This window comes from Elephantulus edwardii, unplaced genomic scaffold (genome assembly GCF_000299155.1).
Source record: "Elephantulus edwardii isolate Elephantulus edwardi_28Jun2011 unplaced genomic scaffold, EleEdw1.0 scaffold00013, whole genome shotgun sequence".
NCBI lineage: Eukaryota > Metazoa > Chordata > Mammalia > Macroscelidea > Macroscelididae > Elephantulus > Elephantulus edwardii.
In genome coordinates this window covers 6,384,956-6,398,590 of record NW_006399763.1, presented here as the reverse complement: position 1 = coordinate 6,398,590, position 13,635 = coordinate 6,384,956, and positions in this window count along the sequence as shown.

The following is a 13,635-nucleotide window of genomic DNA, read 5'->3' as shown; positions in this document are numbered from 1 at the left end:
AAGAAAGAAATGGAAGTTGTCACTGATTTTGTTCTAATTGGATCAGAAATCAATGTTCAAAGAAGCAGAAGTCAAGAAATCAAATTATTTTTTGAGTTAGGCAAATCTGTTGTAAAATGTCTCTTTAAAGTTTTAAAAGGCAAGATGTCATTCTGGTGACTAAGGTTAATAGGACCCACGTCCCAGTCTTTTCAATCACTTCATGTACATTATGTTCCATCCAGTGGGAACCTACAGTAGATTTTCAGATGCTGTTAGTCACACACGAGGAGACTGACCATCTTTTCCCCATGGAGCAGCTAATGCATTCAAACTGATGTTTTGGTTTGTTTGGTGTTTTTGGTTTGTTTGGGTTTTTTTTTTTTAAATTTGGCAGCATGACTCCACTAGGCAACAGAGCTCCATGCAAAAGTTGGATAGCAATAAAGGAGGACAAAAAATTGATGGGTTTGGGCTATGAGATGGTGAAGCACATTAAATATGCTGCCAATTTCCAAAGGAAGAAACAAAAGTCTTCAACGTAATACAACCAGAAACCTCCCTAGAAACAAAGGATGGCAAATTGGTTGACTCTGGACATATTATCAGAAAAGGCTAATCTCTAGAAGAGGCCACAGTGGTTGGTAAAGTGGAGGGTCAATGAAAATTGGGATATTCTCAATTAAATGAATTGACACAAAAGGTACAACAATGGATACAACATACTAGTAATCACTAAGATGGCACAAGGCAAATGTTTCATACATAAGATTGTCATGAGTTGGCCACTATTAACAGTAACATCATACAGAACACACCCTTCTATTATTGCTGCCCAAGAATTATCTGGAATTGAAATGCAGCTGAATAGCCCATTGCTTTCTTCACATGGTACATTCCAGTCACATTTACTTATGACATCTAGGACCATCAGCAGCATTTCAACAAACCTTCTCTTAAGGCAATCTCCTTCACTCACTGCAGATACTTTCCAGTTTCTGTTTCACAGGAGAGAACTCTTCATCTGGTCCCCACATTTTAAGGGCATACCTTCCAAGCCTGCATCCTCCACATAGACTGACAGCTCAAAATGTTCCATGGGTGTCTCTAAAGATAAAGATGGAACATGCCTGCCAGGAATTACACACAACTGGGAATTCTTAAATGTCCCAAACTATGTAATAAGTAATACCCACAAAGGCTATAATTAGCTTTATCTCAGAAAAGAATGAAATGCTACATAGTTTCACAAAGGATACTCAGTAGACCAGTTGATTCAAGGAAGTTATTAAAAATATACAATTAGATCTGGAAAACCAAAACAGCAACCTGCTAGAGAAGGAAAGTACAAATACTGTCTACTAAACAGAGAGTGATAGAAAAATGGTGGTTGCACCTTGTCACAGACAAAAATCCCCAAAGATCCAGAAAAATCAGGCAAGCTTATTGAATTCTAACTCCCACAGCTCTCACTGTGTAGTTTCTAATCACCACATTAAACCTACAAATCAGGTTATCTTTTGTTGTTGCTGTTGTTAATGGCCATCAAGTCGAGCATGACTCATAACAACCCAATAAACAAAAGGCCTGAAGCCTTTCTATAACTATCGATATTTATCAAAGTTCATAGAGTTTCCCAGAGGCAATGTTTGCAAAGTGAATAAGACCTGCAAATCTGTATTTTCTTAATGTCTTAGTCAGTCATTATCTTTTTCCAGATAGAATTCCAGTTCTTCCACTATGTAGGACCATACTTTGGGGAAGTTACTAGACTTCTCTGAACTTCCATTTCCTTATGTACAAAATGTTCATGACAGTATCTCTTCTTTAGGAGTTTTGTGAGGAATAAATGCGATAATGTGAAGAAAGCAACTGACACAAAGTAGGCCACTTGAAAATGGTAGCTTAGCAGGAATAGTAATAAAATGATAACCTAGGAATGAGGATGGCCCAGTCTGGAGTAGGAAGGGCCAGACTAAGAGTCGAGGACTGCCACAGTGACAGCGGAAGGTGCTGGAGCATTATTACTCAATCCAACAAACAGAATACGGCATCCGAGGATAGGCCAAGATGTCAGTGTAAGGAAAGAAATAGGAAACAGTAGATGTGACTGATCCATTGGGAGGAGCCCCGAACAAGGAAGCCGAGAGTCACGAAAATCCAGGCCACCAGGCAGGCTCAAGGAAGCAAGTAGTTAAGCCTTGATTACGCCACTGGGATTCTGCAGCAACATGCCAGGTCCTCAGAAACAGGGCAAGTGCCTGTGAACGCAGCCTGGTTCCAAAGAACAGGGCAGAAGCCCAGATGCCAAAACTCAAGGAGAGTTAGTTTCAGAATGCAAGCTCTAGAGTTCTTGAAACTCTTCTAGGAAAGTTGGGGTAAGTCCTTTTCATAATTGGGCTGACTCGGGCAAAAGAACACAGCAATAGAAGCAGTAGGTCTGGACCCCAGGAAAAACTATCATAGTGAAAACACAGAGAGAGCAGTTGGTAGACGAAGATACCACATTGCAAGTTTATGAAGAAGGAGAGAGGATGACTAGGAATCCAGGCTGCCATCTTTCCCTCTACCTCTAGAGCATTAAGGCATTTCTTGTTAGACTTCTCTTTTCTTCCTCACTATCTGAAGAGAGAAAGGTAAAAGCTGTCTAGAGGGAACACAGAAGAATCAAACTGGTTGGAAGATGTGCCATGATGTGTGCCAAACTGGGAGGTATATGCTGAAGCCTCTAAGGAAAACAGAAAAGATGATAAAAGGACAATATATCAGGTACTAAGTGAATGAATTAGAGAGTTATGGGAGGAAAGGAAAGTAAGAGACACCCTCAAATTTAGGAGGACAGGGAAGGGGGCAGAAAATGGAGGGGGGTGGATAACTGCTGTGAACTGTATCTCAAAAACTCTTAAACATTAGAGAGAATCTGAAAGTTTAGATTCTGGAATTGGAATTTTTATTTGTACAATCCTTCCACATGGGCCACATCTGTCTAACAGTTGGATGTAAATGTAAGTGTGATGCTAAACTGTGCAATTCTTCCTTATTAACACATCTACAAAGCTACAACCAGATTCATAGAGAAATACAAAAAGAACTAAACACTCCAGCCCAAGGTTACTGGTCTGTCAAGGCTGAACCTGTTCAACCTCATCACTACCCTAGGTGCTTGTCATACCTCAAGCCTGGTTACACCCAGCCAAATGGCATGAGTCTTTGGTCCTCCTCTCTATCAAGTGTGTCCATACCCTAGGGCTCCTGAAGTGCCTGCCCTTGTGCAAAATATTAAGCCTTCCTAAGAGAAGTATTAAGGAGCTTTGGTGGCATAGTGTGTTACCTGTTAGGTTGTTTTTCCAAAGGATAAAGGAAAGCAGTCTCCTCCATGAAGATTTACACACTCGGAAACCTATTGGGAGGCTACTAGCAGACTGAATCAATTCAAGAGCAGTGGGGTTTTGCTGTTGTTGCTGTTAAGTATTAGTGCTGTAATATCGTAACATGAGCCTGCCGCAGTCCTGGTCCCTTTCACCCTGCCGGAGCTCCCAATCTTAGCTCCACATACAAGTTCATCCTGGAGAGGGTGAACCCAGGCTGCTGCTTGGAGGCAAGGATTCTGAAGCTTCATCTGACATACTCTGGGCCTATTTTCCAAGGAAGGGCCAGTCCCTGATGAGGTACATCATGCTTGGGACGATGGAAGGACAGCATAAGAGAGGAAGACCCTGGATGAGAGAAACTGACTCAGTGACTGGGGTAACAGGAGTAGGTGTATCAGCTACAAAAAGGCTGGCTCAGAATAGAGAAGGGTTCAGGGCTGTTGTACATAGGGTCACAATGAATCACGAGAAACTTGAGGGCCCATAACAACAACAACAACTCATATCTTAGCACCCATGGAGACCTCAGGGGATCTCTTCCTCCCAAAAGATAATGAAGCAAGAAAGGTGAGTCTGAACATAGATACACATACGAGCTAGGATGAGTGTCTAAGCCTTCAAACAGCAGGAGATCCAACTCCAAAGTCAGAAACCTAGACAGCTGCACTCTGGTGAGGAAAGAGAGAGGGTGAATACCACACAAGGAGAATTCTCATTTGGACTCTACAGAACAGTAATTCTACATCTCACTCACTCAGTGGCAGGGATGATATTAAGTTCTTTCTCTGTGAAACCTGACTCATGAAGAAAAACCTGTTGCCATCAAGTCGGTCCAGAGTAGAAGTGCCACCTAAGTTTTCCCAAAGTTGTAATCTTTACAGGAACAGGTAGCCACATCTTTCTACCACAGAGTGCCGGTGAGTTTGAAACACTGACCTTTTGGTTAAAGCTAAGCACCTAACCACATCAAGGTTTGGGAATGCATATGAAATAAATAAATTGATTCCAACTCACAGTGGTCCTACAAGACAGAGGAGCACTACCATTTAGAGAATCTAAGGCTGTAAGTTTTCAGGGAAGCACGCTGCATCATCTTTCTCCAGAGATGTGACCCATCCTAGGTGGTAGATTCCAACCAGGTGGTTTTTCTTAGTGGTCTAGTGTTTAATCACTGTGTGATCGGGGCTCTGGGTTCAAGAATACCCAAAAAAGTAAATCCAATGCCACTGAGTTTATTTTTTACTCATATGGCGCCTAGAGGACAAATTAGAACTGCCCCACAGGGCTTCCAAGGATGTCTTTTTTCTCCCTAAAAGTGGCTTCTCGGTTGTCTTTTTAGTTAGCAGACTAACCACTATCCCACCAGTGCTCCTGGGGCTCAGGGATGTTGTTGTTATTGTTGGGTGCTGTCAAGTACAATTCATAGTGACCCTATGAACAGCCATCCTGAAACCTGCCCTATCTTGTGCCATCTTCATCCTCCTGGAGACATTCAAGTCCATAGCTGAAGTCACAGTGTCAATCCATCTCATTGAGAGTCTTTCTCTCATTCACTGACCCTCCAGCTTTTCAAGCATGATGTCCCTTTCCAAGGAATAGCCTCGCCTTGCTATCTATCCAAGATATGAAGGATGGACTTTTGTCATCCTTACCTCCAAGGCGCACTCTGGCTGCACCCTTTCCAGGACGTATCTTTGTTCTTTTTGGCAGTCTGTGAGATTTTCAGTACTGTTTTCCAACACCACAACTCAAAGGAATCAATTCTTTTTCTGTCATCCTTAGTTATAGTCCAGCTTTCTAATGCATAGCAGGTGACTGAGAAGACCAGGGCCTGAATCAGGCACACTTTAGTCTTCAAACTGACATTACCACTCTTCAGTATTTTGGAGAAGTCCCTGACAACAGACTTGCCCAGTGTAATACGTCTCTTCCTTTCCTGACGGCTGGGATGTTGATTATTGATCCAAGCAAGATGAAATCAATGGTAGATTCAATCATTTTTCCATTTTTCACAATGCTGACTGTTGGGCCTGTGGTGAGGACCTTTGTCTTCTTAGTATTGAGATGCAATCCACACTGAAGGCTACAGTCTGAGGAGCATATCCTCCTCAATTTCAGCAAGCAAAGTTGTGTCATCAGCATAGAGGAGGTTGTTGATAAGTCTTCCTCCAGAGATGTTTAAATCCCTAGTAGGAATTGGAGAGAGAGAAACTGCTTTGAAGGGCAAGCATGACAGGAGCCGAGTCTTCATGAACTCCAGTGGGAAATCAGGCAAAAAGCGAGGAAAGGAATAGTTTATAACTATTTATTAGGCACCTACAATTAAGGGGGATTTATGTATACTAGGAGTCCTCATGGCATGATGGTTAAAGTTCTCCACTGGCTGACTGAACGATTGGCATTTGAACTCACCGATGACTCCATAGAAGAAAGATGAGGTAGTTTGCTTCATCCTAGCAGGGATTCTGTCCTGTAGCATAGACATAGGTAGAGATCAGCTCAGCAGCAATGAGATTTTGGCTTTTTGGTTTGTCTGTGTAGACATCACCTCCCTTAATTCAGACAATTGCTTCATTCTACAGCTATTGTAATGGAAGCACAGCTTCTCTTAACTCACAGCTAATTCATGATGAAGCTTGGATTTGAACACCTGTGTGTCTGTTGCTAAAGCTTGAATTTGTCCTCAAAGGATCAACAAATGGAATCCAGATATCACATTCCTAAAGCTGTGCCACATGTGAAATTAAACTGTCTTTGGTGACAGGTGGTTGTGAATGAGTTGGGGGATAGTTGAATCAAAGTGGGCCAAGAGGTCTAAGAAGAGTATTGAATAAACCATGGGCTACTAGGAGAACAGTTTCATCCTAGAGAGGATGAGTCCAGGCTGCTCCTTGGAAGCAAGGATTCTCAAGCTTTGTCTGATATACTTTGGGCATGTTGCAAGGCAGGAATAGTCAGTCCTTGAAGAGGGACATCATGCTTAGGAGGGTGAAGGGACAGCGAAAGAGAGGAATATCCTTGATGAGATGGATTGATTCAGTGACTGGGGTAATCAGGGATAGGTGTGTCAGTGACAATAAGATTGGCACAGGATAGGGCAGGGTTTAGGGCTATTGTACACAGGGTCGCTATGAGTCGCAGGCAACTCGATGGCACATAACAACAACAGAGAAAAGGCAAGGCCAGACGGAAAGCCAAACTCATTGCTATCAATTCTGAGTATTATGTCCCTAAGGGAAAGAGCAGAACTATCCCATTGGGTTTCCAAGCAGACTTCCATAGCTTTCTCTAGGGTAGAAGTTGTTGTGTTTGAATCACTGACCTTTTGGTTATAGGCCAAGTGTTTCAACCACTGTATAAGTACGGACCTTATGGGAAGCCCAAGGGTTCCATGTTATCATCATTCTTATATGTTTTAAATTTCCCATTAAGCAGAATAACTTTTTCTCCAAAAATATACACCATGTGAATAGTCTAGTTAACACAGCTTTTTTTTTATGGTCTTACCAGTCACTAAACAGATGCTTTTGGGGTTTGTGCTTATTTTGGGTTGTAAAACTGAACATTTCATTTAGCAAAGAATTTTCACACTTGTCTAGGAATTTGCTACTGTGTTGGGTAAATACACACATTTGGGTATAGTTCCATCAGAGACAAAATTTTTAAAAACTTCTTGTTACATGAAAACAAAGGATTTAGAGTCTTAGTTGGTTAATTGGAAAGAGCAGGACATAAAATCAATTTTGCTTAACTATGTATATAAAGGGGGGAGAGGGGGAGGGACAGCGCAGGAGAGGAAGGCCCTCTATGAGGTGGATTGATTCAGTGACTGGGATAATTGGGATGGGAGTGTCAGAGACGGTGCGATTGGCACAGGACAGAGCGGAGTTTAGGGCTGCTGTACATAGGGTCGTTATGAGTCGCAGGCAACTCGACGGCACATAACATAACAACAACATGTATATAAAGGAAGGAAAAACATGAATTTCATCAACCTAACATTGAGTTTAGTCTTAGGAGCAGAGGAAATATTTTTAAAGTGATTTCTTTTTATTGGCCTCGTTTGCACATAAGCTGATCAATTAAACGTTTTTGGTTTCTAACATGCTGTCATCACTGGTCTAGCACTGTTTTTTGCAATCATTAATGATAAATATTAGAACTACGGAGATGTCCTAGAAAAACAATAGTTAAAGATTTCACCACTAACAGGTCAGTGGTTCTGCTGTTCACTCTGCAGGAAAAAGGCACGATGATCTGCATCTGTAGGCTACAGCCTTGGAAACCATGTGGGGAAGTTCTGGTCCACTACTCCTACAGGGTCACTATGAGTCAGAATGGACTTAAAGGCAGTGGACTTGGCTTGTGGTTTATTATAGCTGTGATGGAAGGGCACTACTGGCTAACCCAAAGCCCACACTTCTCTGACATTTGAAACCCGTGAGTGACTGCATGGGAGAAAGATGAGTAATCTCCTCCTGTGTCATCTACAGCCTTGGGAATCCGCTGGAGGGGCAGCTATGAGTTGGACCTAGCTCGACAGCAATGAGAGAGAGAGAGAGAAAGATGATTGTAACGTGCCATGCATATTCATACTTATTACTAATTCTTAAATTACTCTGAAAATTGGGTCTTTTTCTTTCTCATACAGTTGTTATTGTTCTGTGCCACTGAATTATCTGTGACTCAATAGTGACCCTCTGTACAATAGCTCTGAACAAATGCCCATATTACAGGTGAAAAATTAAGATACACAGAGTTAAAAACCTTGCTTGAGACACACAGTGACTTTGAAACAGAGTTAAAAATCTTGATCAAGACACACAGTGACTTTGAACTCAGATTGTACCATACCTCCTGCCTCTTGCAATCTATACTGGGGAAAAAAGACTTAAGTCAGATCCCTAGAAGATAATGACCAGAGGTTTACATTTCTCCATGTAGTTTGAGATTCCTCAGCTCTATCCTTATTCTGGGGAGCTCTGGTGACTTAGTGGTAAAAATCTGCACTGCAAACCCAAAGCACATGGTTCAAATCCATCAGCTGCTCTGTGGAAGAAGAATAGGCAATCTCTCCCTGTGTAATTTACGGCTTCTAAAAACCCACTGGAGGGTCAGCTTTAGATCAGTTCTGACTCGACAGCACTGGGTTGCTTAATAACTTTCTACCCAAGTTGATAGGTTAGTATCAGTTTTACTTTCCTCCAAGTTGATAAAATGCTAATCTTAACACACTGCTCTCTGAATTTATAATTTCTAAGGAGATTCATGGCACTAGGAAAATTTGCAGTTAGGAATCTCTCCAATTTATTGAGGAATAATGATGTCAGTTACTAAATTGCATCTGACTCAGGCCATAGTCTTTGCAATTACTTGCTATGCATCTGAGATGGACGATGAAGAAGGATGATAGAAAAATAATTGACATCTTTGAGGTGTGGTGATGGAGAAGAGCACTGAACAACCCATGGGCAACCAGGAGAACAAACAGATATGTCTTAGAGAGGGGGCAGCTGGAGTGCCCTTTGGAGGCAAGAATAATAAGGCTTTGCCTCATATACTTCAGGCATGTTGCTAGGAGGAGCTATCCCTTGGAGAAGAACATGATGCTGGGAAGGGTAGAGGGTCAGTGAAGGAAAGGAAAACCTCAACCAGGTGGATTGACACAGTGACTGTTGCAATGGGCTCTTGCATGTCAGGAAGTATGTGGAAGGCACAGGATAGAACAGGGTTCAGATCTTTTGTTCATAGAGTCACTATAAATCATACTCGACTAAACAGTGCCTAACAATAACATCACAAACGTTGGGAGTTCTGTGGCCTCGTCCATAGGGAGTTGTGCTGCTAGCTCAATGGCTGTGCCTCTCTTGCAGTTCAAATCTACTAGTTTCTCCACAGGAGAAAGATGAGAAACCCAATGAAGAGTCAGCTATGAGCATGTTCCAACTCAACAACAATGAATGGAGTTGAGAATTTATCCTATGGAGTCCCTGGGTAGAGCAAATGGTTACGTAGCTGGGAGCTTACTAAAAAAAGTGATAGTTCACGGTCACATTGTAAGAAAAGCTTAGAGTTCTTCTCTCCCAAAACTGGTCATTGAAAATTCTAAGCAATTCTTCTACTCTGCACCCATGGGATTACCACATGTCAAAATTGGTTTGATGGCAACTGACTGTTTGGGATTTTGTGGTGGTGTTTTTTTGGTCAGTTCTTAGTTTTTCATTTATATTATTTATACTGTAACATTATAGTTCTCTTAAAATGAAACTCATATATTTACCTAATATCTGATTGTGAGCCTGGAAGGAAAGAGTCTTTTGATAATATGATATTTTAATAAGGCAGAAATAGGCCAGAATCACCTTTCCCTTCCCCTCTCTAGCAACAGATGTCACTGTAGACAACTTCGTGACCCTGGTAAAGTACAAAGTGGCGGATGGGAGGAGGGGTCTCAAAGGAGCCTAAACACAGACACTGAAGCCAGAGAAAAGCCTGAAATTTGAATGAAACAAGAAAAGGTCTGGACCCTTGCCTAGACAGGTTACTAGTGTTGGTGACCCCTGTATAACTTCTTCAGGTAAAGTGAGGAGGTCGGTTGGTTCACGGTTAACCACAAATGACCCAAAAAGTAAGCCAGGTATGACTCTCAGGGTCATGAGATCCATATTTTCTTCCTAGATATCACCACTCTCTGAATGACTGTGAGGCCTAAAGCAACTTCTACTCATTTTCATCTTGGTGAAATGTGGAGATACCTGCTACTTGATAGGAAGGCTTCATGTTCTATGAGTGTGCTGTGCAACTCAATAAACAGTGTTCTATACATAGTTCTATTTTACAGAAAATTCCCCCAGAAATGGCAAAGTCATTTCCCCTGGTAACTAATGCTGCCCACCACACAGCAATTCCCCTGAGGTAGGTTAACCACTGCGGCAGCACAGCTGTGTACAAGTCCTGCAGCCTCACACCTAGACGTCAGCAGGGGCGCTCCACTCAGTCTGTTTTCCAGGCAGAGACCTGGCTGTTAATTAAAAATACCTAATTTCTTCCTATTTCTATTCAAATTAAAATTTCCAAAAGAACTGCTACCCTGGGCCTCACGGCCTTTTCCACTATAATAAGATTGAGTTAAGGATCTAATTTGGAGGAAAAGAAAACAGGAAAGTGTTTGGAATAATGTTCTTCATGAGAAGAACTGGAAACTTAAGGTTTGGTGCTTCTAATGGAAATAAGTCATTTAGAGTTGCTAAGCAAGAACAACCAGGGCTGAGGAGAGTAAGAGTTCATTCCAGAAACAGTCATTGCCAAAGAGACAAAGCAAAAGTCTCTGGCAGTGGACAAGAAATGAAAGCTCAGGTAAAGAATTCAGTAAACTTACTATCAACCTCACCCATGATGGAACAAAATGCTGCACTGTCCTCATCAATTGTAACAGGACCATAGCGATACGCAGGCTTCCCACTGGCTGATTCTCAGAAGTACATCACCAGGCCTTTCTTTTTATACTACTTCAGTCAGAAGCTCTACTGAAATCTTAACTCAATATTATAGGCACACACAAGCCTCCAGTGACGGACATATGAAGTACCTTGTCCAGAAATCAAAACCCAAAGAGTCTTGTGCATGGGAAGAGATAATTCTACCACTGAACCACTACTGCCCCCATAAAATAACTCACTGTTTTTGCTAAACAATATAAGAATCTTTAGTTGTCTGTTTACTGATTTTACCTGAACAACTATAAATAGGTTTCCTAGTTAGCTGAAGGACATCTCTCCAATGCACTTTGCAATTAGGTGCCCCAAAGTCTACTTTTAACTCTTAGTGACCCCAATGTGTGTCATAGGAGACTGTGTTCCATAAAGTTTTTAATGTTTGATTTTTCCAAAGTAGATCATCACGTCTTCGGAGGCACCTCTGGGTGTGCTCAAATCACCAGCCTTTCAGTTAGCAGCCAACTGTGGTAGCCACCCAGAGCTGCTGCGAGCTGGAATCAACTCTAAACCATAGTTTTCATGAAGGATGGTCAATTCCTTTAGGCCATATGGATTTGATCATCTTAACCTCAAATCTGGCTGTAGTTCTAAACAGTACAGTACCTTTTATAATTAAAGATCGATCGTTAAGGTTAGGATGAAGATGATATTTTAATCTTAGTGAAGACTTGTTAAATAAAGCATGGCTTACTCTTTCTTAAGAGGCAGGAAAAATAAAAATTCACTGCTGTCAAGTGGATTCCACCTCAGGACAACCCTCCACCACGTTTCTGAAGCTGTAATCTTTCCATAAGGACACTGCCTCATCTTTCTTCCTCAGAGTAGCTAATGGATTCAAACTGCTGACCTTTCTGTTTACAACCCAACACATAAGACACAGCATTCCCAGAGTTCCTTTAACAACTTAAAATTAGTCAAGGGAGTAATTTGGTTGAAGGCCCAAGTCTAATGGTTGAATATTATATAATAATGTTTCAAAATTTAGTAGCCAGGAAAAACATTTGTAGCTATAAGTCAATTTAGCTTACCTATAAAAACACCTAGTCTTTGTGTGTATGTGGTTTTGGTTTATGTGGGTTTTTTGGTCTATTTAATTTTTTCACGTTAAGAGGAAAATGGTGGGGAAAATACACATTGTCTTTTCTCAAACCCTAAATATGAAAACTGTATGAAACTGCTGACCCAGTTGCAGCTGGGTTCATTGATGCCTAATTAAAGTGCCAGTAATGCATGTCCTTGCCCAGAAATGCTGATAACCAGTGGGCAGATACAATGGCTGCCTTGCTTTATAAAATTAATATCAACAATAGAGAAAAGATTATCATAAATAACTGTTAAGCCCCCAACCTCTATTTCAAGACTTATGAAAATGTGTTCTATTCCAGGCAGTGTTAACGACAAAGAAGCTACTTTTAATTACAAAAGAAATAAGAAACTGGCAACTAAATGGTTTAGATGACTGGAGTCCTCAATCACTGCGATTCAGTCATTTGTTATTCTAACGATGAACTAGAAGCAAGGCACACAAAGTTTGATAAGGTCAAGGTTCGTGACCTCAAGGAGGCCAAAGTTAATGTGTTAAAAATGTTGATTCAGCCAATCACAATCACAAGTAGCTGGTGGGCAAATAAATGATAAGTTAATTCCAAAGAGACAACACTGCTGTCAGGTCGATTCCAATCTACTGTGACCCATCATTGGGTTTCCAAGGCAGAATTTTTTTTTTTGCCCAAAGCAGAAAATTTTAATGAAGGAGACCCCTTATCTTTCTCCCAAGGATATGCTAGTAGATTCAAACTTCCAGAGATGGAAGTATTAGTAGTACAACTTGTTATAGGCTACAATAACAGAACTTCAAAGCAGAAAAACAACATATAGTTGTTACTGTTGTAGTGTGCTGTCAAGCTGACTACAATTCATAGCAACTCCACAAACAATAGATAGAAGAAACCTTGCCCTTCCCTGCACCAACCTTCCTATCTCTGATATGTTTGAGCACGTTGTTGCAGTCACTATGTCAATAATACATCTTGACAAGGATCTTCCTCTCTTTCCAGTGTTTCCATCTTTCCAAGTATTATGCCTTTTTCCAAGGATTGGTCCTTGATGATGTATAAATGTCAAAGCATGGGAGAGGAAGTTTCAACAACTTTGCCTCTAAGGAACACATTGGTTGTACTTCTTTCAAGACAGATTTGTTTGTTCATGGTATATTCACTACTCTCCTCAAACACCACAATTCAAGTGCATTGATTTCTTTAGTCATCCTTATTCTTTGCCCAACTTTCAAATGCATAGGAAGCAACTGAAAACATCCTGGCTTGGACAGCACTCTTTAGTCTTTAAATTTATGTAACTTTTTTGGAACTTTAAAAAGGTCTTTGAGAAAGAGATAAGTAAAAATAAAATAAAATGTAGAAAAGGAATTGTGTATTAATTTCTTCACCAAAGTTATGTAAGAAGGTAAACTTAAAAGATAATGCTACCCATCTATCTATGGTCAACTAATTATTGACAAGGAGATGAAATCAGTTAAGTGGGGAAATGACAGCCTTTTTAATAAATGGTGTTGGCAAAATTGGAAAAGTATCTGCAGAAGATTCAAACAAGATCCACACCTCACTCCATACACAAAATACATCTCTAGGTGGATCATGGACCTAGGACTAAAACCAAGGACTATAAACTTCATTAAAGAAAAGCTTGGAAGAACTCTAGAAGGCCTAATCCACAACATAAACAATTTTCCAAGCATCCTGAAATATCTGCAACCAGGAGAAGATAAAATA